The 27,886-nt window shown below is 46.8% G+C and overlaps 3 long non-coding RNA genes across 3 annotated transcripts in view; 1 reads left to right on the top strand and 2 right to left on the bottom strand.

Moving 5' to 3' along the window:
- Positions 1-27,886, bottom strand: part of LOC104004968 (uncharacterized) — a 161,543-nt gene that overhangs the window by 21,737 nt on the left and 111,920 nt on the right. The window lies entirely within an intron of this gene.
- On the bottom strand, positions 2-14,205 carry LOC129143120 (uncharacterized). The gene is made up of 3 exons (XR_008546237.2): positions 14,048-14,205; positions 6,909-7,423; positions 2-1,312 (listed from the first exon to the last, which is right to left on the bottom strand). It is a non-coding gene; the product is annotated as an uncharacterized LOC129143120 (long non-coding RNA).
- LOC107973457 (uncharacterized) lies at positions 12,992-26,095 on the top strand. The gene is made up of 2 exons (XR_001715764.3): positions 12,992-13,100; positions 24,824-26,095. It is a non-coding gene; the product is annotated as an uncharacterized LOC107973457 (long non-coding RNA).

Raw genomic sequence — 27,886 nt, 5'->3', positions numbered from 1 at the left:
TGAAGGTTCATAGCAGCTTTATTTGTAATAGCCAAAAACTGTAAACAACTCAATGTCCATCAAGAGTTGAATAAACAAATTTAGTACACCTATATAATGGAATAGTACTCAGGAATAGAAAAGAATGAATTGTTGATACATGCACCAATATAGATGAACCTAAAAATAATTATGCTGAGTGAAAGAAGCCAGACAAAAAAAGAGTACATGCTGTCTGCTTCCATATATAAAACTCTAGAAAATGCAAATTAATCTGACAGAAAACAGATGATTGGTTGCCTAGGAACAGAATGGGGTGGGGAGTGAGGGGTGGATTACCAAGGGGCACAGGGAAGCTTTTGGGGAATGACGGACATATTCATTATCTTGATTGTAACAATGGTTTTATGGGTGTATGTATGTCAGAGCTCATAAAATTGTATTTTTCAAATATTTGCAGTTAATGGTATGCCAATTATAATTCAATAAAGACTTTCAAAAAAAGAAAAAGGAAGAAGGAAAAAACCTACACTGTACCATCAATAGGCAACACAGGGTCATGGGTAGAAACTAGGCTCTGGAGGCTTCACTGGATTTGGATTCAGGCTCTGTGGCATGAGTGACCTTGACCAAATCATGTGATCTATTTAAGCCTTGTTTTCTTCATCTGTAAAATGGGAGTAATGACAGTGTTATGAAGAAAAAATTATCTGGTATTTGTAAAGTACTTAGGACAGTAGCTAAAGAACAGTAAATGTTGGCTATTGTCCTCATCCTCCTCCTTCTCCTCATCATCATTTGTAAGGCTGCTGATTGAAATGCAAGGCACACAGACAGCCAGTAGAGATCAGCATTCAGGTGGTTGGTTAGAAGGGAGTATAAGAAATCAAGAATTCAAGTCACACTGGCTTACCCAGAAGTCCCACCACCCCAAGGAATGATGTTTTCAGGCAAATTTCTGACTAGCCTGAGGCCAGTCCTCAGGTTTTGCAGGCTAGAATTTGCAAGAGAGAGAGAGAGGTTTCTAGCTGACACCTTGTTGGTATGGCGCCAGTAACATTAGAAGATGGACTCTCCTTTGTTTCTCTTGCCCGGAAGTAATTTCCTGGCATATCAGGGGGACCACCTGTCAGCACTCCAAAGCTTTTCACTTAACCACCCTTCATCCCCCATGGCTCACATTGGATCTGGGTGCCACCTGAGAGGACCAGTGCCTTCTGAGCTTCCTTCTGGTCTGGGTAATCACAGCACATCCTCGGTTCCTATCCCAGAATAGCAACAGGCAGCAGCAATGCTATCAGCAACTGGCCACTCATGGCAAGGGCTGCAAAACCTGCAGAGAAAAACACAAGGCTTGGGTGGAAACACTGGACTAATGGGGATGAAGGATGGGGAGGGGAGATGGTTGGTCAGAAATTGAAAGAGCTTTCTCCAGGATCCATTGTAGGGCCAAGTAAGCACAAATCCCAAAGAATGTGGAATCAGCAGTCAGGGCTGTGGTGGGATCCAGCTGGCCAGAAGCCTGGGCCCAGGCAATTTCATTATCTGGGAGAAATTCCTACAGGAGCAAGGAGGAGGAAAAAAGTGGGGGAAAGGATCATTCCAATTAATAGCTGAGCTAGACCAGCGACTGGATCTCTGAGAGGGCTTGCACCTGAGTCAATGGTGCTGCATGGTAGGAAGGTGTCTCGGCTTGAAAGAACCACAGCAAAGCATTGGGACTCCCAAGAGTTCATGGCACAGCCAGGCGCAGTGGCTCACACCTGTAATCCCAGCACTTTGGGAGGGCAAGGCTGGTGGATCACTTGAGGTCAGGAGTTCGAGACCAGCCTGGCCAACATGGAGAAACCCCATCTCTACTAAAAATACAAAAATTAGCCGGGCGTGGTGGCAGGCGCCTGTAATCCCAGCTACTCAGGAGGCTGAGGCAGGAGAATCTCTTGAACCCGGGAGGTGGAGGTTGCAGTGAGCCTAGATCACACCACTGCACTCCAGCCTGGGCAACAAGAGCGAAACTCTGTCTCAAAAAAAAAAACAGAGAGAGAGTTCATGGCTCAAAGTCCAGCTCCACTGCTACACTGGTTATGCTCCTTCTGCCACAACCCCCATCCTTGTCTACCCTGCTCTGCGCCCAAGTGACCGACCTCTTCAGATTGCATCACCCAGGTTGCCTTGGGCTCTGGCTTCTGCATGGGTTTGGCTATGGAAGGAATGGGAGGGATGGGAGAGGCAGAGAAAAGACAGGTAGAGATTTTTTTTTTCCTGTTCCCTCCTTGCTTTGGAGCCTGATCCTGGCAGTGGCTGTGTCTCTCTGAGACTCTTAGGTCTACCCCATGGTTCCAGTTCTCACCCCTCATCTCTGGCTGCACTCTTTTCACTCCTTGACCTGTTAGGCTTGGTGGTGTTATAAGGTAAATGCACCTGAGAGTAGTAATTTTTTTTTTTTTTTTTTTTTTTTTTGAGAAGGAGTCTCACTCTGTTGCCCAGGCTGGAGTGCAGTGAGGCAATTTTGGCTCACTGCACCCTCTGCCTCCCGGGTTCAAGCAATTCTCCATCTCAGCCTCCCGAGTAGCTGGGACTACAGGTGTGCACCACTATGCCTGCCTAATTTTTTGTATTTTAAGTAGAGACAGGGTTTCACATGTTGGCCAGGCTTGTTTTGAATTCCTGACCTCAAGTGATCTGCCTGCTTTGGCCTCCCGAAGTGCTGGGATTACAGGTGTGAGCCACCATGCCCAGCCTGAGAGTAATAATTTAAGGATACCCTTAGAATGACCCTGTATGGCAGACACACCTGAATGTGTGTTCTGAGCTAGGGAATCTGTGAGTGGTCAACCCAGAGATTTGTTCCTCATGTATGATAAACAGCTGAGCCCCTGTCCCATTCTGTCCCATGGAAGACAGACGTACAGAGGATTGAGGCCGAGTTTTAGATTAAATGAAGGTTGTCAGGTGGAGGTTTTAGGGGGAGGGTGAAAATGCTATATAAACTGCATGATGTTAGCAGGTAGTTGCAATTTTCTTTTTTTTTCTTTTTTTTTCTTTTTTTTTTCTGAGACAGCGTCTTGCTCTGTCACCCAGGTTGGAGTGCAGTGACGCAATGGCGCAATCTCAGCTCACTACAAGCTCCACCTCCCGGGTTCACGCCATTCTCCTGCCTCAGCCTTCCGAGTAGCTGGGATTACAGGCGCCCGCCACCACGCCCTGCTAATTTTTTGTATTTTTAGTAGAGATGGGGTTTCACCGTGTTAGCCAGGATGGTCTCGCTCTCCTGACTTCATGATCCGCCTGCCTCAGCCTCCCAAAGTGCTGGGATTATAGGCGTGAGCCACCACGCCTGGCCAGTAGTTGCAATTTTCCTGCCCAGCCCCTGCCACTGGGCGATGCAGTTATGTTGTCCAGCCCACAGCCACTGGACCATTTCTGTATGTAAGGCAGTTCTCTTGTCCAGCCCATTGTCAGAGGACTCTCTTCCCTGTATGTAACCCCCTAATAAAACCTCCTGTCTCATTTGTTGGCTGGAGGTCTCTTCTGCCTCTTGAGCCTCGTGCCTCGCCTATTAAGGTTAATAGGGGATTTGGCACAACAGGTAGTAAGAGCTTCCTGCTGTTGCTAGTCGGGTTGCCTCATCAGCTTTGTTTGTTTCCTAACCCTACCTCTGCCTAAGCAAAAACCTCATTAGAACCATTTAGTGGATTCTACTTCTGATTAGAACCTGCCTGATGCAGCCACTGGTTAACTACGCCATCACCTGAGGTTATCAGTCTCTAGGCTCTGCTTCCTTATCTTAGATGGGGACACCTAAAAAGAAGTTGTGACCCAGGTGCGGTGGCTCACACCTGTAATCCCAGCACTTTCGGAGGCCAGGGTGGGTGGATCACAAGGTCAGGAGTTCAAGACCAGCCTGACCAACACGGTGAAACCCCTGTCTCTACTAAAAATACAAAAATTAGCTGGGCATGGTGGTGCGTGCCTGTAATCCCAGCTACTCAGGAGGCTGAGGCAGGAGAATCGCTTGAACCCAGGAGGCAGAGGTTACAGTGAGCCGAGATCACACCACTGCACTCCAGCCTGGGTGACAGAGCAAGACTCCATCTCAAAAAAAAAAAAGAAAGAAAAAAAAAAAGAAGTTGTGAGGACTGCATGATATAAAGCAGGTAATGAGCCATGGCTTGTGTCCCAGGTGAGGCCCCAGCAGAGGGCTCTCAGGATGGTAATGCGAGGACTCTGTAGGTCTCCTAATTTCTTTCACCGCCTCACTGAGCCTTTCTTCCCCTTAGGTAAACCCAGTTCACTCAGGCAGAAGCAAGAGGAAGAACATTCCTCCAGCTCCTCCTCATGCAGGCCCGAGAGGTGGGAGGGCATTCTGCCAGCCCAGTATATCCACTTTGCTTCGACAAAGGTCAGCCTGCCCAGAATAAGGAAGTACCCGCAGCCGGGAAAGGTAAATCCAAACCCTGAAAAGACAGATACTGAGCATTTGAATCAACACAGCCTGCAGCGTCCTTGCGGAGCCCTGTTTATGGGGCAATAAACCATTTAAACGACTCTGTGTTGGAACCCACAAGGTCGCCTTGAAAGGCTTTTCACAGACACTGCTAGTAGGGCTCCAGGACGTCTGGAGGGCCAGGCTGGGGTGTCTTTTTGGCTTCTGCTTGAAGCTGCCGGTTCCCCTCCATCAGGAACGCCAGCCCCAGGAGAGGCTGCCATGAGGTGAGTACCCTGGGGAAGATCCCAGAGTTCAGGCTGGGCAGCCTGCATCATGGGTACTAAGGGCCAAGTCTGTGTCTTCTGCCTTGTGGTGAGGAAGAGAGAAATTATTTCTTGCTTGGGGATATTGGGAGGAAGGGCTATGGTGTGGTGAGAAAAGCGTGAGCTGTGTGCGGTGGTAAGTGCCTGGAGTCCCTGCTATTTGGGAGGCTGAGTCAGGAGGATCGCTGGAGCCCAGGAATTTGAGGCTGTAATGTGCTATAATCACACCTGTGAATGGCCACTACACTCCAGCCTAGCAACACAGACTTCATCTCTAAAATTTAAAAAAGCATGACCTAAACGTGAATTTCAATCCTGTTTGTTGCCTAACCTTGGCAAATGTACTTGCCCTCTCTATGACTCAGTTTTATCACCCGTAAGATGGGAATAATAGCAATAATATGCCTAATAGAGTTTTTGTGAGAATTAAATGAGATTATATATAGACAATGGGCTTAGCAAAGGGCCTGGCACTTCGTAAGTGCTAAAAAAAAATTAGTCATTGTCAAGAATGTTATCACTACACCCATCTTTTTCCATCTGGTTACTCTTCTCCCAGCTCCAACAGAGCAATGGCCCCTGGGAGACTAAGAGATAATAACTCACCAGCTACTTCTGGGAGCGTAATAAACACACCCAAGTAGCTCACATTAACCCAGACTCCGATCAACTCTTGCAGCCCGGCAGAGTCCAGAGGCTGCTGGAGGCAAAGGGCAGAAGCTGGGGAGAGCCAAGGGGCTGGGGCCAGGTGGACTTTGAGCAGACGGCCTGCAGAACAGTGCCAGTGGCTTCTTTGGGCAGCACTTTTTGGGCAGTACTCTTTGACATAGGCCTGGCGAAGGTGGACATGACTAAATACCCGTTTGTAGAAGGCAAAATAGTCGGAGGAGACCCTCTGTTTTGAAAACCCACCAGCACTCCTAGGAAATACAATCTGCTGATGTTAGAAAGCAGATGTGTAGCAGGAGAGAGGGTAACACCAAGGGAACAGGCCAGCTGGTCCGCAGGAGTGTTCCCAAGGCCATAGCATGCCTTGGTGAATTCTTCTAGGTCTGGGACTAACCTGTATCAGGCTCTAAAATTTAGTGTGGTCAACAGGCTGAGGGTAGATTTGCCCACTGCGAATAGACTAGTATCAACCAAGATCATAAAACATGAATATATAGACGAGACTACGAATTCTTTCTCTCCTTTTCTCACTCTTTCTCTTCCTCTCTCTCTTTTCCTTATATTTACTGAATACCTACTATATATATGCTAGGTAGCTGTAAATAAAAGCATCTACCCTAATAGAGCATGCATACTAGTTGGGGAAATTAAAACATGGCCATCTATGTAAATAACAGCAGAGAATCATAAGCACCAGGAAGGCCACACAGCAGGGGTAGGCAGGGCTTGTGAGGAAGGGGCACACTTGGCCAAGGTAAGGCCTCTCTGAGGAGGTGGCCTGTGAGCCAGGATGGAGGAAAGGCATTCTAGGCAAGGAGCCTTGCGAAACAACTGCCCAGTAGCCCGGGATCCCTGCACACCTTTTCCTGGCAGTCTCCCAGCACAGGGAGATGAGCTATAGTCAGAACAAGGACCCAAGCAAGCGAGGAATTAATCTCAGGTACTGACTGGTCCATGGAGGGCTGCAGTGGTCTCTCACCACCCCAAATCTCACCCTGGCCAGGGCCAAGATGTTTGCGGATCTAGGCTGCTCCCCACAGCAGTGCTGGAGGGGCTGTCCCATTGTCCCTTCATCCACACATCCTTTCCCCAGATTAGTTAATGCAACTTAGTGGGCTGCCATTACGTTTTGCTTGGGTAAAATATCCAAATTGTTTAACCTCTCTGCACGTGTTTTCTCATCTACAAAATAAGGATGAGAGCTAGCTTGCAAGGCTCTGGGGTGGAGATGAAGATTCAGCAAAGAAGTTAAGTTTCATAAAGCTATCATGCTTGCTAGCAGGCATTCCATAGACAGTTAGTTTAAATTGCTGTTATTCATATTATATTGATTATTCTGCCCCAGCCTGCGAGCCGTGTCAATTCTTAGAGGAACAGCAATAGAGCACAGGAATGGCACATAGAACATGGGCTCTGAGCACAAAAACGAGCTGTGTAACTCAAGTTATTTAAACTCTCTCTGCCTCATTTGCCTCATCTGCATACTGGGGGTTACTAACAGACCCTACCTCATGGAGTTTGGGAGGATTAAATGAGTTCATCCGTATAAAGCTGTTAGTACGGCGTCTGGCGCCTGGTAAGGGCCCAGATGTCCACTGCTGTAGTGTATTGCAGTAGATTGTTTCCAAAGGTGGCTGCAACAATTTGTCCCATTGAAATATGAAGAGACAGAGTCTGTTTCCTTCCCCTTGAATCTTGGCTGGCCCTATGACTTGTGGAAGAAGTGACGTTCTGGGACTTCTGGGCCATAAGAGTCCTTGCAGCTTCCATTTTTACCCTCTAGAAAGCCAGTTTCCACGTAAAGAAATCTAAGCAACTTGCTAGGGAGGCCACATGGAGACAGTGAAACCCCAGAGGATGAGAAACCACTTGAAAAAGAGCGAAGGCACCCAGTGGACAGCCAGCACCCGCCGCCGGATGTGAATGAGGCTGTCTTGCATTCCTAAGATGCTGCAGCTGACATGAGGTGAAGCAAAGATGAGTGTCCCAGCTGAGCCTGGCCAAGCTCCTGACTCACGGAATCCTGAAAAATAAATGGTTGTCATTTTATGTTGTTACATATTGGAGTGGTTTGTTAAACAGCAATAGGTTACTGAAACATATATGTACAAACATACATATACACACATATGAAATACATAAATACATAACATACACACATATACACACGACTTCACCCATTATGTGTTGATTTTCTAGTTTCATTCTCATAGAGTAACCTATGGCATCTTGGCATCTCTTTAATATCCTACCTATATAATCAACCAGAGGGAGTTAAGTCAAAGGGTAAAATAATCCAGAAAAAGTGAAAAGTCATAGTCTCCACTCTTGGGACGCTTACGGTTAAAATGACTAAGGTACCATGAAACACAGATTTTAAAGCCCTCACATTTGCATAAAGTTTTGGACTTTCAAGGAACTATCAGAAATCGTATGATTTTCCTTCAAAGCATCTAAAAGCAAATCGTTAACACTTTGACGAATATTTTTTAAGTGCCAGGCACTAATCTAAGCGCTATACATGTAATGCATAGTGTGGCAAGTTGTACTTTCTGCAGATGGCTGCCATGATATTTCCCATCCTACATGCTCTTCCTGAACCATGATGTTGACACTCCACCCATCGAGTGGTGGGGTCTATGTTCCCTCTTTTTTAACCTGGGTTGGGCTTTGTGACTGCATTGGCCAACAGAATACATCAAAAGTGAAGCTATGTGACTTCCAAGGCTAGATCATAAACATGCCACACACTTCTGCCTAGCTCCCTTTTAGAAACTAGCCTCCATGCTGGGAGAAAGCACAAGTCACACAGAAAGACCACATTGTAGATATTTTGGCTGACAGCCAGCATCCACCACCACACATGTGAGTGAGCAAGGCTTCGAGATGATTCTGGCTCTAGCCCCAGCCACTGTCTGACTGCCATGGCATGAGAAACGCTGAACAAGAACCACCTACTTGGGTCCAGTCAATCCCCATTAAATGATTGTTGTTTTAAGCCACCAAATTTTGAGAAGATTTTTTATACAGCAATAAATAACCAGGACACACGGTTACTTCAATGATTATTTGATTGCCTACATCCCCCTACCAAAGTGTAAGCTAAAAGAAAGTGGAAACTGAGTTTGTCTTATTTACAGCTGTGTCCCTAGGATCTAGTTTGAGTAGATTTCTGTTAAGATTTTGTTAAATGAGGCCGGGCATGGTGGCTCACATCTGTAATCTCAGCACTTTGGGAGGCCAAGGTGGGCGGATTGCCTGAGCTCAGGAGTTTGCGACCAGCCTTGGCAACATGGTGAAACCCCATCTCTACTAAAAATACAAAAATTAACTGGGCATGGTGGCTCACACTTGTAGTCCCAGCTACTCGGGAGGCTGAGAAAGGAGAATTCCTTGAACCCGGGAAGCAGAGGTTACAGTGAGCCGAGATCGCGCCATTGCACTCCAGCCTGGGCTACAGAGCAAGACTCCATCTCAAAAAAAAAAGAATTTGTTAAATGAATGAACATGGCATTGCTCTTATGAGCTGCTGGATGAGGTCAGTAAGGCAGGCATTCTTATTTTGTAGATAAGGAAAACTAAGCCCAGAGAGGTTAAGTGACTTGTCTGAAGTCACACATCCAATAGCTGTCAGAGGTAGCTTAATACCGCCACTGTGGGGATTAAGTTTCAACAGGAATTTTGGAGTGGACACATTCAAACCATAGCATGGTCCGAAGCAACAGGCAAACCATGAGGAGAAGTTGGCCCCAGGAAGAGATCTCTGTTCCCAGAGCAAACTCTTTTAAGGCGAAGGCAGCTGCAACACTGATGAGAGAAGATGACATGACTCCTCCTGTCTTGGAAACAGATTGCAGACCAGCAGAGGGGAGAAATGTTCCCCATGTTCTCCTTTCTTCCCTTTCTTCCAGCCTTCCCAAATTTGACAGTCCATTTTCTTACCAATGGAGGGAAAAATGATAACTAAGATTTCTCTTGAATCTTGGCAACAGAGCTCAGGCTTTTATTAGCATGCAGTAAAAATGACATTAACCTCAATAACAAATAAATTAAATCCTGGTTGGCTCAGAGTTTAACATCTTGGCCTTTCTAAGTTAACTTACCAAGTGATTTACTTCCTTAGTGCCTTTAACCCGATATCCTCAGTAGCTGGCCTTCTTGTGGATGCCACTTATCTTACCTTACAGCTGTGTGTCCCTAGGATCTCGTGTGAGTAGATCCTTGGGATACAAATCCCAGACAAACCTGAAAATGAGCTTTCGAAACAAGCCATAAGGAGTAAATGTGGCCGGGTGCGGTGGCTTACGCCTGTAATCCCAGCAATTTGGGAGGCCAAGGCAGGAGGATCTTTTGAACCTAGGAGTTCGAGACAAGCTTGGACAACATGGTGAAACCCTGTCTCTACAAAAAATTTAAAAAATTAGCCAGGCATAGTGGCATGCACTTGGAATCCCAGCTACTCAGGAGGCTGGGGCGGGAGGATCACCTGAGCCCAAGAGGTTAAGGCTGCAGCAAGCCATGGTGGTGCCACTGCACTCCAGCCTGGGCGACAGAAGGGGACCCTGTTTAAAAAAATTTTTAAAGTAAACATGTTTTAGACATGTTTTAGAGGCAGCTCGGGAGATAAGGGCCCTGAAGTAAGCAGAAGAGTGGCAGGCCAGCCCTGATTGTGAGTGTGTACCAGTTCTCTAAATTACTGGAAGCCTAAATTTCCCCATCTGTCCAAAAGGGAATAGTGTCACATTAGCATGCAGGACTTCTCCCTAAAAATAAAATTCTATACTAGAACATTTAACTTTACTCCATAAGTACTTACTACTTTCCGTGAACACATTGAGGTGACAGAGCCCCAGTGGAATGCAAAATATAGCCTCTGTTCTAAGGACTTCCCCTCTACTAAGGGAGATAAGAGTTACACATATAGAACAGCAGCCCATGGAGATGCCTTCATCAACCATCCCCTTCCCTTTAGTCTGATTTTATTTTTTATAGTAACTGCTGTGGTTAGGATGTGGGTGAGAGACTTAAAAATATTAGGGGAATGGAGAAAATGAAGGAAAGGAGAACAAAGAATAAAGGAAAACAATGAAATTGGTTCCTACATGTAGTCCAAGAGTTTCCTGGTATTCTGAGGAAATGGAGGTTCTCCTCCCACCAGTACTATACCTTGAACTTCCTGGGGTCCTCCAGGCTGACCGAGACTCCCCGGCCACCAAACCCAGGACGGAAGCTGCAGAACTGAACCTGATAAGTCAGTCCAAAACAGCCCATGGAGGGCGGTTTTTATGAATTTGTAAGTGAATCACCCGGCTCCTCTCCCCATCTCCTGTAGCATCCCAGCCTCGAGGCTTGATCGTGCATCAAGGTTTGGCCAGGGCAGGTGACCCAAAGGCTATAAGAGTCTTGCTGCTCCTCTCCTAGCTTCTGGGACCACTTACTGACTGATACAATATTAGAGATCAAAATGCCTCCCCCAAGGAACACCCCACTCTAATACGACTGTCATTGGATTCCAGCCTCCTTTGGGCATTACCTTTTGTTTCAGCCTTTCATAAGTGATGACAGAGATTTGGGTTCACATACCCCCTGTTTTGAGGAAACATTTATCAAGCACTTACTATGTGCTTGAAAGAACACACTGTTCTAAGTTCTTTACATGAATTATCTCGATGCCATAACTGCTATTATTATCTCCATGTTACAGATGAGGAAGCTAAAAAATTCTAGTGCAGTTGCTATCTACAGCGAAATGCTCCAAAGAGATGTTTTGAAGACTGTTGAAGGAATTGAGGAGATTGGAAGGCCAAGATCTGAACAAATGTTTGGCCACACAGTAAAGCTGGCAGGATGTCCTCTTTGTCTAGCTAAAGAGAAAGTGACCCAAGGGAGGGGCTATCCAGAAAGAATATTGGATTGGGAGTTGTGGAACGTGGGACACAAGGTCTGAACTTGTCACTGATCAATAGACCTTGACCAATTACCTCTCTGGGCCTAGGTTTCCTATCAGTGAAATAGGGGTTAGGGGGCTGGCTCTGGACACCCAGGCAGCTTGCCACATATTTACTGTATGGCCAAACACTTGCTCAGGTCTTGCCCTTCCAATCTTTGCAACTCCTTCAGTGGTCTTAGGGACGCTGCTTTAGAGAGTAACCGTACCAGAAATGTTCAGTTTTGTCATCTGCAGTAGGGGTCAGAGTAATGACCTAAGGTTCAATGAGGCCACTAGTTACTGGCCCTGGGTTCTGCAGAGCAGCTGGCGGTGGCGTTCCTGGGAAATGAGCTGGCGGTTGCCACAGTTGGGCTCTTTCCCTGAACAGCTGGTGTGGAGAGCAAAGAGGGGGTGGGGGACAGGATAACCTCTGAGTCTCTGGCCAACTGCAATGTCTATTAAGGGCAGCCCAGATGGCTGCTAGCCAATAACCCATGCCTGTGTGCTTTGCAAGTTGTAGTCTCTCCTTTTGAAGGTCTCTCTCCAGAAGATGAGGAAGGAATTTGTCTCAGCCCACTTCCACACCTGTCCACCTGAGCTGGGCGTTAGCCTGAGCCTTTGCCTCTGTATGGATCCCATGAGTATCCTCCTTCCCAAGGCCAATGTGTGGCCCCTCACATGGGTTCCAGGACCACAGTGCTTTCTTGAGCAGGCTTAGGGTGGTGATGGTGGGTGGTGGTCTCAGGGAAGATCACACTCCCTTTCTTCACACTCTGTTCCAAGCACAGATACAGGATCTCTTGTTTTTCCAAGATTGTAAGGTTAACACCTTCAAGGCTGAAGTTATTGGGGCTGGCAAAAGAGAGTTATAATTACAGAAGAAAAAAAAACCAGTTAAGTTGGAGCCTGCCTATGAACTCTCCTGGAGTATACTGGCCCATGGCCTGGGGTGCCCTGCTTGCCTTTTCCCTCCAGGCCTGTCAGGCCTGCCATTTGATGGCAGAGCTCACTTAACTTCCACAGAGAGGAAGGCCTTCAGCCAGATCTCTCCTCTCTGGCATCCAGGTCCCAACTTTCTATTTTCCCCAAGAGATAAGAGGAAGTCTCCCCTCTTCTCAGGTGACTGGGGTAGCTCTGTCTGCCACTAACCACATGACAGTCATTTATATTAGCATACAGAGCCATTTATTTCCTCTTGTCTCAACCTGTCCATTCCAGAATCAGCTCTGAGCCTTTCCTCTGCATAACGAAAAAGCCCAGTGTTTTTCCCAAAACAAAAAGCAGTCTTTTCCCTTAGGTGGATTGTCCCACTTCCTCTTGCTAAACAATAAACAGCTGAAGCTTTGGAATTGTTGTGTGCCTTGCTTCAAGCCTTCAAGCTTGCAAGGGTATCAGGGTCTGACATGAGAGCACCCCACCATATAAGTAATAATCAGATATGTACAACCATATGTGAGCCAGTCACAGATGGAGGCAGAAGGTGCCAGTCAGCCTTCAGAAGCAGGTCCTTCCAAGAGTCAAGGTTTTAAACTAAGCATACAATTAGAACGGCCTTCCAGTCTTTAGTACATGACTTCATCAGTCAGCAAGACCAAACTACCCCTGTGTTTATTCAGAAAAAAAAAAAAAGGCAATGACCTATGAATAAACAGCACTTGACATTGAAAATTGCTACATTAAATACCCAGCTCCTCTGCGCGATTACAGCAGCCTCCGGAGCTCTTCCAAATTGTCACCTAGGATGAATATGACAGCAAACAATGCTTTAAAAGTAAGTAATCTGCTCTATAATTATTTTAGTGGCTGCAGCCGCCAACCGGCAGGATCACTTATGAAAAAGGATGCAGTCGTTCCTTATTAAAAATGCATGAATATACAGTCTCTTGATTGTGGAAATAATCAGCAGACTATCTAATGTAACAAGACTTAGCCACAGAAGAATTAATTAGGGTGAAATTGATTAAGGAGAAGAGGGTAAAAATCTATCTGTGATGATTCAGGCTCCAATTAAACTCAAGCATTAATTCTCATATTCTTTTCAAATTAAGAGCCTCATCTAAATGCTCCTCATTAATATTCCAATATATCCCACCCTCCTTTAACCAGAGAGAAATGCAGACATTTCTAATGAAAGCAAAAGATCTTGTTCTTGTTGACTCTAAAGCTTCTTCTGTCTTAAGAATTTCAGGAGATTGGAGTTTTTAAAATTATTTTAAATAAAAGATGGGAGGGGGTGGGTCGTGAAACCACCAAATTCATTCTGGGCTTGAGCGCTGAAGATTTTGTTCCGAGATTTCTCAAAAGCTAAAGGAAGCATGCAACACAAATAATTATGTGACAGCCTCTTGAATTCTCTTTGTCTCGTGGTAACCTGCTCCAGTACAGATAAGAGAAGCTTGAAGGGGTCATATATTCCATCCCTTGCCTTGAGACAGAGCTGTACCAAACCAGAGACCCATATGTAATTATCTACCATCTCCTGAGAGGCCTCCGGGGACAAGGACTCCACTCCCCTGGTAACAGGATGGAGATCAGGCAGCTAATATATTCCCAGCTCAGAGCTCTTCCTCCCCCTCCTCCTTCTGCAGCCATTTGAAAGATGGGAGGAGAAGCTTCCCCACACCATTGATTTTTCTTTCACTTTTCTTCCATTAGGAGCCCACTGTGGTTTCTGGCTCTTTGTGTCCGGACTGTCCTTATAATTCACAGGTCACTGACCTTTCTTTGTTCCTCCAATGACTGCTATCTTTGTAGCTCTTCTTCCATCTGCTGCCTTGGGTTTTCTCCCATGGATGTTAAGGTTGGGTCCTTCCTTTGTCTGAGCGAGGACAGGCAGCTCATGGCCAAGAAGCATCCCCAGGGCTGGGAGCCTCCTCTGCTCGGAATGCTCCCACCCAGCACTAGAGTGTCCAGAATCACCAGCCTTATCAGCGAAATGGGGGAGATAGGAGTAAAGAAGCAATTCCAAGCCCTTTGTTTTGCCTTGTATTATCTTGTTTTCTCTTTACCACCCTGAGAGTGGTCATGGTTCCTATTTTACTGGGGAGTCTGAGCTGTTCACAGAGGCCTTCAAGCAGGACTATGAGAACAGGAAGCAGAATTTAGTCTGCCTTGGGGAGTCCAGCCAGGCCATCCCCAAAGATTTATCAGGCAGCCGCCAGAGGAGAGGGCACTCCAGGCAGAGGGAACTGCAGTAGGGGATCTGGGAACAGCATGAATGTGGCAGCTTCATCTTCTTGAGCCTACAAGGGATGTCCCATTTACATTTATGAGAAAATATCCATGGTGTCCCCTCTCCACACAGCCCTACTTGCTGGCCTCAACTGCTTCAAGCATAGGTGGGCAGATGTCTGCGGAGGGAGAATGTGGGGTAGATAGGCCACCATGGAGTTGTGGGACTAAAATCACTGAGAGCCTCAGGAAGGAGTCCAGGCATTCCCATCCTCCCTTAAGCTGCACCCTTCAGGGGTGCAGCCGTATGACTCTACGTCCTGCTCTACCGCCTGCACCTCTATCCCCATGTTCACCACACATGACTTTGAATGATAAGGGAGGAATATGGAGAGGCGACAGAGGCCGGTCTCTTCTCTCAGGAAGCTCCTTCACGTCCATGTAAATTTATGGATGCAAATTGTTATGTGGGGGCAGAGACCCTGAAGCAGCCAAGCCCCAAATGCAAATAATTATGGTGGCGGAGGGGGGGTCACCCATACTCCACCCATCCACTGAGCCTAGGATCCCAGCCTCAACCAAAATGTCCCATGCCCTTCACACACGGCCATGGCCAATCCTCTTCTTCTCTTTCCCTCCCACCCTTTTTCACTCAATTTGTCTCCCATCTGTTCCTCAATTCAGTTATTAGCAAATTGGTTCTCAGGATCTACCTGGGACTTTAATTGTGTCTTTGGTACTAAGGAGGGTGCAAGAGAGAAACATGTGATTCCTGCCCTAGAGGATGTCACAGGTTGCAAGAGGATGCCATTAACTCAATCAAAGCAAGTGAAAAACCACAATGAATAGTATATCATAAAGTATTAAACTGCATGCCACCAATTTAATGTTGAATGAAATCAGAGAAAGGAAGGAGCCCCTGGGAGGGAGGCTGGGGTGATCAGAAAGTCTGCTGGGAGCAGATGGGACTTGAATTAGGTCTTGAAGCTGAGTTGGCATCATGTGGATTAAGGAGAGATAGGAAAGATGCCAGTGAAGGGCAGGCCTGAGCAGACACAAGCTAGAAGGCACATTAAGGAACCCTTCAGCCTGGCTGGAGGGGAAGGTACTTGTTGAGGAGTAAGGAAAGCCAAACTTTGCAAGACCTCGAACGCTAGGTTTAGGAATTAGGATTTTAGTCTAGACTGTTGCTTCCAAAACTTTAGTGTGCTGCAGAGGAATGCTGGTTAAAATGAAGGTTCCCAGCTGGGAGCAGTGGCTCACACCTGTAATCCCAGCACTTTGGTTTTTATATTTTTTTGAGATGGAGTTTCACTCTTGTCACCCAGGCTGGAGTGCAGTGGCGCGATCTTGGCTCACCGCAACCTCCGCCTCCCAGGTTCAAGCAATTCTCCTGCCTCAGCCTCCCAAGCAGCTGGCATTACAGGCATGTGCCACCATGCCCGGCTAATTTTGTATTTTTAGTAGAGATGGGGTTTCTCCATGTTAGTCAGGCTGGTCTTGAACTCCCGACCTCAGGTAATCCACCCTCCTTGGCCTCCCAAAGTGCTGGGATTACAGGGGTGAGCCACTGCGCCTGGCCAATCCCAGCACTTTGGGAGGCCAAGGTGGGCGGACCACTTGAGATCAGGAGTTCAAGACCAGCTTCACCAACATGGTGAAACCCCGTCTCTACTAAAAACACAGAAATTAGCCAAGCATGGTGGCACATGCCTGTAATCCCAGCTACTTGGGAGGCTGAGGCATGAGAATCACTTGAACCTGTGAGGCAGAGGTTGCAGTGAGCTGAGATAGTGCCGCTATACTCCACCCTGGGTGATAGAGTGAGACTCCATCTCAAAAAATATAAATATAAATATAAATATAAATACAAAAAAGATTAACCAAGTGTGGTGGCAGGTGCCTGTAATCACAGCTACTTGGGAAGCTGAGGCAGGAGAATCGCTTGAACTCAGGAGGCAGAGGTTGCAGTGAGTCAAGATCGTGCCATTGCACTCCAGCCTGGGCAACAGAGCAAGACTCTGTCTCAAAAAACAAAAAGAAGGTTCCCAGGACTCAGCCACCATAAGGATGGGGCATTTTAAACAAGCACTATAGATGACTGATGATGGCCCACATATGTTTGCTAGGTCTTTCATCTTTGTCCCTCCTGTGCAGCTGGTGTGGCCTGTGGGTAGAGCCAGGACTTAGTTTGCACCATGGAAACTCCAGGGCCACAGAGGTTTCACCACTCTTGGCAAGGATGTTAAGCTTTGTCTCCTAGGAACCCAGAAACTGGGCAGGAATTATTTTAACTACGCTGTAGCCAAAGGGAAAGCAGCCCTGATGAAAAACTATTAGAGTCATTCCTTTAGAAGAGTTGAGAAAGTGCCTGAGACCCTGGGATCATGTGGGGCCTCTGTTGCATTTTCCTACTTATTGAAAGTGTGGCAAACAAGTAAGTTTGGTGAAGATTTTTTTATATGATAAAAGTGTTCAGCTGTAGGTTCCTTTATTTTTTATTTTATTTTATTTTTTGAGACGGAGTCTTGCTCTGTCATCTAGGCTGGAGTGCAGTGGTGTGATCTCTGCTCACTGCAACCTCTGCCTCCCAGGTTCAAGCGATTCTCCTGCCTTAGTCTCCCGAGTAGCTAGGATTACAGGCATGTGCCACCATGCCAGGCTTGTTTTTGTATTTTTAGTAAAGACAGGGTTTTACTATGTTGGCCAGTCTGGTTTCAAACTCTTAACCTCAAGTGATCGGCCCACCTCGGCCTCCCAAAGTGCTGGGATTACAGGCATTAGCCACCATGCCTGGCCAGCTCTAGGTTCCTTTAAACCTAGAGGAAGGTTTAAATAGCCATTTTTAAATAATATCATTGCCCCTTAGCACTGATACAGACGTTGCATCCCAGATGTGCCGTTTAGTAATTGTGTTTTGTGGCAAGTTACTTGCTCTCTCTGTTAAACTCTGTTAAACTTCTCAATTTTTATTGGAAACTTTTAAACCTAGAAAAAAGTTAAAAGGATAATACTGGAAAACCAGTAAATCCTTTATCTATATTCACCATGGGTTAACATTTCACCATTTGCTTGCTTTCTTTCTCTTTCTTTCCATACATATGTACATATGAATATAAAAATATAAAATATGTGAATATAAAAATATATTCACACATACATATATATGCATTTACTAAAGCATTTGAAACTCAAAGATATCATGACACTTAAGAACTAGGACAGGCCAGGTGTGGTGGCTCATGCCTGTAATCCCAGCACTTCGGGAGGCTGAGGTGGGAGGAACACTTGTGGCCAGAAGTTTGAGACCAGCTTGGGCACCATAGTGAGACCTCATCTCTACTAAAAAAATTTTTTTAATTAGCTGGGCTTGGTGGCACGTGCCTGTAGTCCCAGCTACTGGAGAAGCTGAGGGTGAGGATTGCTTGAGCCCAGGAGTTGGAGGTTGCAGTGAGCTATAATTACATCACTGCACTCCAGCCTGGACGACAGAGTGAGATCCTGTCTCAAAAAAAAGAACAAGGGCATTCCTCTTATAATTTCTTTTATAACCACAATTTCATCACATCCAATAAATTTCACATTCATACAATAATATTAGCTAATGTAATAAATATATTTCGATGTCCCCAATTCTCCCAAAATATCCTTTATGGCTTACTTATTTATTTTTAGAGACAGGGGCTCACTCTGTTGCCCAGTCTGAAGAGCAGTGGCACTATCACAGCTCACTGCGGCCTCCCACTCCTGGCCTCAAGCTATCCTCCTACCTCAGTCTCCCGAGTAGCTGGGATAAAGGCACACACTGTCATATCTGGCTAATTCAAAAATTTTTTTAGAGATGGAATCTCACTGTGTTGCCAGGTTGGTCTCGAACTCCTCTTGAACGCCTCAGACTCCTGAGTCACTGGGATATGACTTTAAGAAAAAAACAATCTGGTATACAACAAAGACTTTAAACCATGCTTCTTTAGTTTCCTCTAATCTAGAACAGTCCCCCCGCCTTTGTTGGTTGCTTGTTTTTCACGACATTAACATTTTTGAAGAGCCTAGGTATAAGTTGCCTTGTAAAATGTCTCACAATCTGGATTTGTCTGATTTGATTCAGGTCAAATACATTTGAACACGAACATGCCATGAAGGTGAGGCTGTGCCTTCCCATGGTATCCCATCATACCAGGCGGTGCACCATGTCTGTGTGTCCTGTCAGTGGTGATGCTACATTGGATCACTAGGCTAAGGTGCACACTTGCATTTCGACACTTGGTTGCTTAAAAGCACTATGCAACTCTTATTAATCAATATAGTCAAATTATAAAGTCCTTGAGGGCAAGAACTGAGGCTTCACCTTTGGAAAATAGCGCTTTACAAAAGTTTACAAGACTCTTTCATACAGATTACCTCATTTACTCATCAGACACCCCAGAGGGAAATATTTTATTCCCACTACACAGGAATGCGGGATCTCACTGTGCTTTGGAGCCTGACATTGAATCATAAATCTACCCATTAATAAATGTGTCTTATGACAAGTTACTTAACCTCTCTATTAAACTTCTGTTTGCTCAACTGCAAAATGGGGATAATAATGTCTTCCTCCCAGAGTTGTTATGAAGACCAAATGAGGGTAATGAAAATAAAATGCCTGCCACAGTGCTTAGCACATAAAGAATACTTGAAAAATGCAAGGGCTGTGTTTATAGAGCTAAACACGTTATACACACACATGCTTACATACGCAACATTCATGTATACACTGATGTACAGGAAGGTCAAGGTCTGGCCTGTGGCCAACTCAGCTGAGTAAATAGCAGAGCCCAGATTCAAAGCCCCATCTGCCTAACTCCAAATCCAGGTCCCATGCCTGTTCTCCACACAACACCACCCTGCCGGTGATGGGCCAGCCAGTGTTGCCTTGTATGAACCATTTGGTCAAAATCTTTTGAATAATGTGTATAAAAACTAGACTTGATCTTGGTTTTTTTTTTTACGTGGAGTCTGGCTCTGTCACTCAGGCTGGAGTGCAGTGGCATGATCTCTGCTCACTGCAACCTCTGCCTTCTGGATTCAAGAGATTCTCCTGCCTCAGCCTCCCAAGTAGCTGGGATTACAGGCAGGCACCATCATGCCCAACTAATTTTTTATATTTTTGGTAGAGACAGCGTTTCACCATGTTGACCAGGCTGGTCTCAAACTCCTGACTTGAAGTGATCTGGCCACCTTGGCCTCCCAATGTGCTGGGATTGCAGGCATGAGCCACCGCGCCCAGCCAGACTTGATCTTATTTACATCCAATTTCATATCTTATTTACACCTAATTTCAAGAAGCATGAAGCAAGGCCCTACTTCTCTGATTATACAGAGTTGGCCAAAGGGCCCCATGCTGATGCCCTTTCTTCCCAGAAATCAGCCTGTGTGCTGCCCTCAGCTCATTGCTTTGTGCTACTTGGCAACTTCACAACATACCCAAACTCACCACATTAAGCAGCAGTCACCGTGCATCTGGGAGGCAACATATTGTGGCTGGACGATACTGCATAGTTGACCCCAAACATTCCCCTGTCCTGCCCTGCTCCTTCAGGGTCTTTGGTCTGGAGTGGGGGCAGGACTGGAGAATGGTCCTTGGTCAAGGTCCTTGTTTTAGGGGCTCAGGACAGGCAGAGGTCCCTGAAAGTCCCCTCAAGCATTTTCATTGGAAGTTCCTGTTCCTACTTTCTACTAAGCACCCCAGCCCCACCCCAATTTACATAGGGAAAATCCACAGCGGCACTAAGCCATCATTTTGAGTCAAAGGTCTTCATCCCCTTTGAATGACAATGGGTCCAGTTAAGAATTAATTCCACCCAGCCAGGATTGTGAAGTGTGAGTTTGCTGTTAGGTGAGGTCAGAGGTCTAGGGAAGGAAAAATCACTTCTAGCAAAGGTTTCACAGAGGAGATGGGCCTTGAGGAAGGGGAGTTGGATAGTCAAATAGGAGGAGGAAGGCATTCCTGATTTGAGGGAGTGGGACACACATCGTATTAGTAAAGGCACAGCAGTAGGGTAGCAAAAGGCCTGGTCAGGGAACTGAGAGGTGGCATCTGCAGGGAGGAGGGGGAGGAGCCCCTCCCTTTCAGACACAGAACAGACTGCGGCTGTAGAGCGGCTAAATATTTCATCGATGGAAAACTGGATATGGCCGTGGTGCTTAGGATGTAGACTCTAATTTCATGGCTGGGTGTACCCAGATGGCTGATTAGGCTGCAGGAGAGAGGCTGCCTCCCCATTCCTGGTTTCCTAGCCACAGGAGGATGCAGACACTGACCTTTTTTTCTCAATGAGGTCAGCAGGCACATGTGTTCTGGGTCTGAGAAGACCAACAAGCCTTCCACCCCCGCCAGACCCCATTGCTCCACAGGTCCCAGACCCACCTCGGTTCCAGTTTTTCAGCGGACACACATTTCACATCTACTATATGTCAGCCATCATGGTGAGCACGAAAGAGATACAGATGTCTCTGCCCAGGGAGACAGCTTAGGGAAACAGACCCCCTAACAGGTCTCTAACTGTGGAGACCGCAAATGAAGTGCTAGGTCTAAGCTTCACAGAGGAGGTGCCCCCTGTGCTGCTGCAGTCCCTGCAGAGAGGAAGGGAGGGCTGCTAACCAACACTCAGTGAGGACTGACTTCTGGCTAGGCACTGTGCTAGGAGCTTATTCTGTACTACAACGTTTAATCCTCACAGTCACTCCAAAAGGAGATACCATAACTGCTAATTGCCCAAACTGATGGCATTCCAGCAGGAACATGTGCAAAGAATACATGTGAAAGAACTTTGAGCCATCAGGACCATTTAGCAGTTTGGAGAGGCTGGCACATTCAATGGAGGACCAAAGGGGCTGGCAGGAAATAAACCTAGGAAGGTGGATGGACTGGGGCTCTGCATGTCCGGATAACATATTTGGACTTTATCCACTTAGCTTTAGAAGGATAGTGAAAAGGGTGGGGCCAAGTGTCCTCTTTCCCTCTTCCACCCCGTGGGCTCTCTGGCTCTGGCCTCCAGATTGTAATAATTCCCCATGATATCAACAAATATGGATTACACACCTTTACTGTGAGCCAGGTATCTTTCTGGGCATGGGGGAAACAGCAATGAACAGGACAAGGGTCTCATCTCATGGAGCAATGGAGGAGGGAACAGTGGAGAGACACAGTCATCTAGTAAGCAAATACATAAATAAAAGATAATTTCCCGTAGTCATAGGTGCTCTGACAAAACAAAAATATAGAAATGGGACAGACAGCGATGGGGGAGGGGAAGCTGCTTGAGTAGGGACAAAAGGGAAAGCCCTCTTGGAAGAGATGACATTTGACCTGGGACCTGAAAGGTGATGGGCCAGACACAAGCAGATATAAGGAAGGGCATTTCAGAAGGAGGTGCAGGCACTTGCAAAGACCTGAGGCAGGAACCAGTTGAGTGGGCTGGAGAAACATGAGATTGAGTATGTTCAGAGCAGAATGGGCTGGGCAGGGAGTGAAGGAGGACAGGAAGACTTACAGGCCAAGGTGAAGTTGGAATTTTATTGTTCAATACTCAGCTCAAGGCCAGGCACAGTGGCTCACGCCTGTAATCCTAGCACTTTGGGAGGCTGAGGTGGGCACCACAGTTTTCTTTCCTGGGGTTTGGGAGAAATACTGGGGGAACTTCGTGTCAGGGCATTTTCAGAGTTCTTGCTTTACAGAAGAGATGGTTCTCCTGCCTCCCATCTAGGCAGAAATGGTAATATTGGGGTGATCACCCTGTGAACAGCAGGATAGGGTACTTTCTGGGCCGGAGTGTTGGAACTCAGAGAGCTTTCTGCATCCTCCCATACCAACTTAATCCTTTTTCCTCAAAGAGAAAGCCCTGACCCCATCAGGCACGTATGTGCTTCTGAACAATATCTCCAGGGGTGAGAAGGATCGCCCCACTGAGAGAGGACTCAGGACTGCTGGAGGAAGCCTAATACAGTGAGCAGAGAAGGGCTTTGGAATTAGGCCTTGGCTGTGTTTTTGGGGGCTGTGATGGTCATTTACTTCTGTGAATTCTTGTTTCCTCTCCTCTCCATGGAGCTACAGTTGGTAAGGATATAGGGGTCTCAGGACAGGGAGTTGGGGGAGATAGTCAATTTCTCCCATTTCAAACCCTTTCCTGAAAGTAAGTTAAGTTCTTAGAGAACAATGTCCCATGCGATGACATTCCTGGGCCACAGAGGCTGCTCTTCCTCAACAGCCAGGCAAAGAGCCCTGGACATCAGACAAAGCCTGAGCTGATTCCAGAGGGAATAAGCAGTGAGAGGCACAGCATGGGACAGCCAGAGGGAGTAGTCCCAGGTCCCAGAGCTGGCAAGGAGGAAATGCCAAGGCCACACAGGACAGATGGCAGATGTTTAGAGAACATTTTTAGGGACAGATTCCTTTCCCTTCACCCATGAGCCGTTGCAGAATTTCATCCTCTTGGCAGCCAACAGGGTCCCTCTTTCTCTGAACCAACCCCTCTGTTGCAGGGCCATCTATCTCTAGGACATTCCTCCATGGGCAGGGAGAAGACATAGCTAAACCCTGACCTGATGAGTCCTCAGAAAAACTAAGTCAGCACAAGTCATCTGAGTCACAGAATCTTGAGCCCTTTTAACATCTCTGCTGTTTTCCCCATCAGTGGCTAGATTGCTGTTTGTCCTGAGAATGAAGTAGGAGTAGGTCGGGTGCTGGCAAGGTGGTTTCTCATGCCCCAGCCTCTGGACCGTGGGAGCTGGAGAAACAAAAAGGGCTGAGGCATAGACCTAGAAAGTCCAAGTACTGGCCTCCTCAAAAATGAGCTGGAGCCGGGAACAGTGGCTCACGCCTATAATCCCAGCATGTTGGGAGGCCAGCACAAGAGAATTGCTTGAGCCCAGGAGTTCGAGACCAGCGTGGGCAACAAAATGAGACCTTGTCTGTATTAAAAAAAAAAAAAAAAAAAAATGAGCCAAACATCAGGACTGGAGCAAATGGGCTGGAGCCTGCAGGGGATGGCAAGCGGGTCAGTCCTGGAAGGAGACTTGGGAAACGTGGCAGGGAAATGCTAGGCTAGGATTGCAGCAAGAGACCAGCTTCTTCATGACTGCACCAACCTGGAGGTAGGAGGGAGAGGGGGCTGATGAGGACAGGCCCTGGTTGGGCTGTAGTCCAGAGGCTGCGCTGGGACCTAAGCCAAAGGCAACACATGCTCCCGAAGTTCAGAGAAGGAGGCAATTTGTGTTGGGCTGGTTATCGGCGCCTTCCATCCCTCCAAAAAACCTGCGCTGGGCCTGGTCTTATTGCAGTAGTTCTCTCTTGCTTCCACCAGGGAGTCATGGAAACAATTTGGGGTGATAGCGAATAACTTTGTGGCCACCTCATTCACTTAGAGAACCTCCTTCCACTTTTCCATCCTCCTTTGGGCATTTCTTATACCCTAGCCTAGAAGTGACAAGAAAGGAGAGTGTTTTTCTGATTTTACAGAACAGAGCATCACTCCTAGCCAAAGCTCAAGATGAGACAGAACTTGAGGCCACGTGTCTTAAAGAGTGCAAATTCATCCTCACAAATTTTTCAGATTCCATCTAAAGCATCCTTAGGCTGAATAATGAAGAATTCAGTTCTCGTCCCCACCCCCTCTCTCTGCCTTTCTCCACACACACATACCCTCCCCCGCACCCATTTCAGAATCTTTTCTTTTTCTGCTGCAGTCTCCTCCTCCTCCTCCCTCACCTCCCTTCTCAGCAGGAGCACACCAGGACAAGAAAATGCTACTACAGAAGCCTCCCAGTCACAAGAACTAGTTTCTCAGAATGAGTAGTTAATGTAGACCTGGCCACAAAGTCATTGCCACGCTGAGCACATTTCTGTCTCACCATGTCTAATGTAACTCAAGAAATAATGCAATTGCCTCTAGTGGACTTCACCCAAACTGTGCCCTGGGTTGCCCTGGGGAGCTGGTTCTGCTGCTTCAGGCTAACTCATTTCTCGTGGCAGGAGGCTGCTGATATGGTCAGTTCCCAGGGATCAGCTGCTTGAGGTGGGGGTTGGGGTCGGGGGATGGGGGGCAGTCAGAGGGTGTTGGAAAGGGCACCTATAAAACGTGGATTCATAAATGGGCTGCAGAGAGACTGGAAAGACTCTGAAACTGAATGCACAAATTTGTATGTGCATTTTTACTGGGGATGAGGATCAATTTTTTTTGTCTGATTCTCAAAGAAGTCAGAGACCCTCAAAATGGTTACTCATTTTGTGTAGTAGGTAAAACAAGAAATTAAAATGTTTCTCTTTTCATTTTTGCTCCCCAGTGAGTTTGAGTTTTATGCAATTTCTTGTATAAAAGGAGAGCCTGAGTCCATGGAAGTTGGGATTGAACATCCTGAATATGCAGTTCCTTGGAGAGCCACCAAGAAAAGACCTAAGCAAGAGACATGATGTCATCTTCGGGGAGGAGGCTCTTCAGCTGTCTGGCATGAGAAGAGGAGGAATGAGGAGGATCACTGGCCTTGAACCCCCAAAGAGAGGCTAGAGCACCTCTCTAGGACCCAGTCCAGGGTTTGTCTTGAACATCCAGCTCCAAAAGAGATGCTGTGCAGATTCAAGCTGCCAAGTCCTGAAGGACCTGAGGGAAAACCCAACCCCAAGCAGCCCAGATGGTATCTGAGTATCCTGTGCCCTACCCACGAAGATCAGGAGCCTAAAGTCTAGAGCTCACTGCAGAACCAGACCAAAGACAGTTTAAGGGCCATTGAGCCAAGCCTTCCTGACCTCCCATGGAGAGGGGAAGAGAGAACAGGACCTCCACTTATCCACCTACCAGCTGCTGAGTCCCTTTAGCCCTTGGCATGGTAATTAACGGTCAGGAAGTTATGCATCAGCCTCAGCAAGCTAACGTGGCAGGAGATCCCTCCTGACAGCAGAGCTAATAAGAAATTTGCTAATGCAATTTATCACTTTAAAAAGCCATATGTCGGTGGGGATGAGCACTTCTCTGCAGCAGCTAGTGTAATTGTCAGAACAGAGCAGCGAGCAGCTCTCGGAAGGGGGTGAGGATGATGTCTTCACTAAATCAGTGGTGCAATGCAGCAGGCGAGGGGGCTGGGAGGAGGGGTGTGGTGCTGGGTGGAGGGCCCCCAGCTCTCAAACTCCCAGGAAGCCAGTGCTGCAGACCTGTTCTGGGGCCCCATTAAAAACCAGATGCCCTGAACTCCAGCCCCTGCTGCCTTTGAGCTGCATGAACCTGCGCTTTGGTTCCTGCCACAGTGTTAAAAAAGAAGCGACTCTGTCTGCAGTAATGGCTGATCTAAGTCTCAGCCATTGAGTGTCAACACACAGGACCCCACTCCAGCTCCTCCTGGGGGCAGGGCTGATGCCATGTGCACATTTGGTCTTTCTCTCCCAGACCCCTGCGATAACTTCATCCAGGACAAGGGCCACTGGTCCTTAGTCAGAGGCAGGGAAAGATTAGAAATCCACCTCAGGCCCAACAACATCTCTGCTTTCAGTTTAGACAAGAGGCAAATTGCTTTGACTACCCAGTGTTTGCCAAAATAAAGAGTGGTTTCTGCAAAGGGGAAAAACTGCTTTTGTGGGATTTTGCTTCACTCAATTGCAAACCATTTTTCCCAAAGCAAATTGATAGAGAAGCAAGTAAAACAGGTGCCCCTTCTGGGAATGAAGTCCAGGGCTACTGGGAAGGCTGTGGGAAGGAATAAGAATATCCACATGGCTGGATCTCCACTGCTTTCTGGAATAGTCCCCACTCTCAGTTATCTGTGGAATGAGAGGGGCTGGGAAGAGGGATGAGGTAGGGCAAGCCACCACCACCAACACCCAGAGAAACATCATACTCAGTTTCCACCAACTAAACTTCCCTCTAAAGCAAATTTTGACCCTAATTGTTCTCTGTCCTTTAAATTAATGCTTTTTTTTTTTAAAGATGGAGTTTCACTCCTGTTGCCCAAGCTAGAGTGCAGTGGCGTGATCTCGGCTCACTGCAACCTCTGCCTCCTGGGTTCAAGCGATTCTCCTGCTTTAGCCTCCCAAGTAGCTGGGATTGCAGGTGCCCACCACCACACCCAGCTAATTTTTTGTATTTTTAGTAGAGAGGGGGTTTCACCATCTTGGCCAGGCTGGTCTCGATCTCCTGACCTCAGGTAATCCACCTGCCTTGGCCTCCCAAAGTGCTGGGATTACAGGTGTGAGCCACCACGCCCGGCCTAAATTAAAGCTTTGAATTTTGCATGGAGACACTGAAGGAAGACAAAGTACAAGGACCCAAGTAATAACCAATAGAAAGAAGAAATCCCATGCCAGGGGCCTGGACAGCCCAACACGTGTATATAAGCTCCACGTTGCCTTCCTGTTTAAGACCTTCTGCTCAGCTCATACTGATGGAAATGGCATGGGTGGGCATGGGGGAAGTATAGCCTCATGACTCTCCAGCCTTCAGGGTGATGGGAGAGGACTGGCAACAGGAACCGGTATGATTTTTTAAGTAAGTCTTACCTTGCAGGAGCAGAGTTTTACGGCAACCCGCAAAGACCCCTGTGAATTGAGGCCCATCTAGGGTCCCAGGAACCCCTTTATGTGCCCTTTAAAATATGCTTTAATATCTAAGGTTCTGTCATTTAATATTTATTTATTTTTAAATTTCCCTGATCCTCCTCCCATGTCTATTTTTCCAAATAAATCCTTTTTTTTGTTTGTTTGTTTTTGTTTGTTTGTTTTCTTTCTCTTGAGACAGGTTCTTGCCCTGGTACCCAGGTTAGATCATGGCTCACTGTAGCCTCAACCTCCCAGGCTCAGGTGATCCTCCTACCTCAGCCTCCTGATTAGCTGGGACTACAGGTACGTGCCGCCACACTAGGCTAATTTTTTACTTTTTGTAGAAATGGGGTTTCACTGTGTTGCCCAAGCTGGTCGTAAATTCCTGGGCTCAAATGATCCAACTGCCTCGGCCTTCCAAAGTGCTGGGATTACAGGCGTGAGCCACAGCTCCCAGTCCCAAATCAATCTTAATACCATTTCTGCCAAGTTCAAAACAAAGATAATCCTGTTGATATTTGGCTGAGACTATACCAAATTAATAGATTAGTTTAGGGAAAAATTTTTTACCTTGTTTGGGAGGCAAAATATTTACCTCTACTCTCCTAGGGTTTTCAACAGGGCCTAAGAATTAAATCAACATAAAACATATTAATAGGAGGAAAGGAAACACAGTTATTTTTAAAAGTTTTACATGAGATGGGAGCCCTCATAAGGAAATGAAGACCCAAAGAAGCAGTTTAGAGTCAAACACTCATATACTGAGTTGGACTAAGAGTTTCACAAAGTAAATGATGGAAATGTGACAAGGCAAGGGGGCTTGA

Source organism: Pan troglodytes, chromosome 12, assembly GCF_028858775.2.
Source record: "Pan troglodytes isolate AG18354 chromosome 12, NHGRI_mPanTro3-v2.0_pri, whole genome shotgun sequence".
NCBI classification, from domain to species: domain Eukaryota; kingdom Metazoa; phylum Chordata; class Mammalia; order Primates; family Hominidae; genus Pan; species Pan troglodytes.
This window is presented reverse-complemented; position numbering and strand designations above follow the sequence as displayed.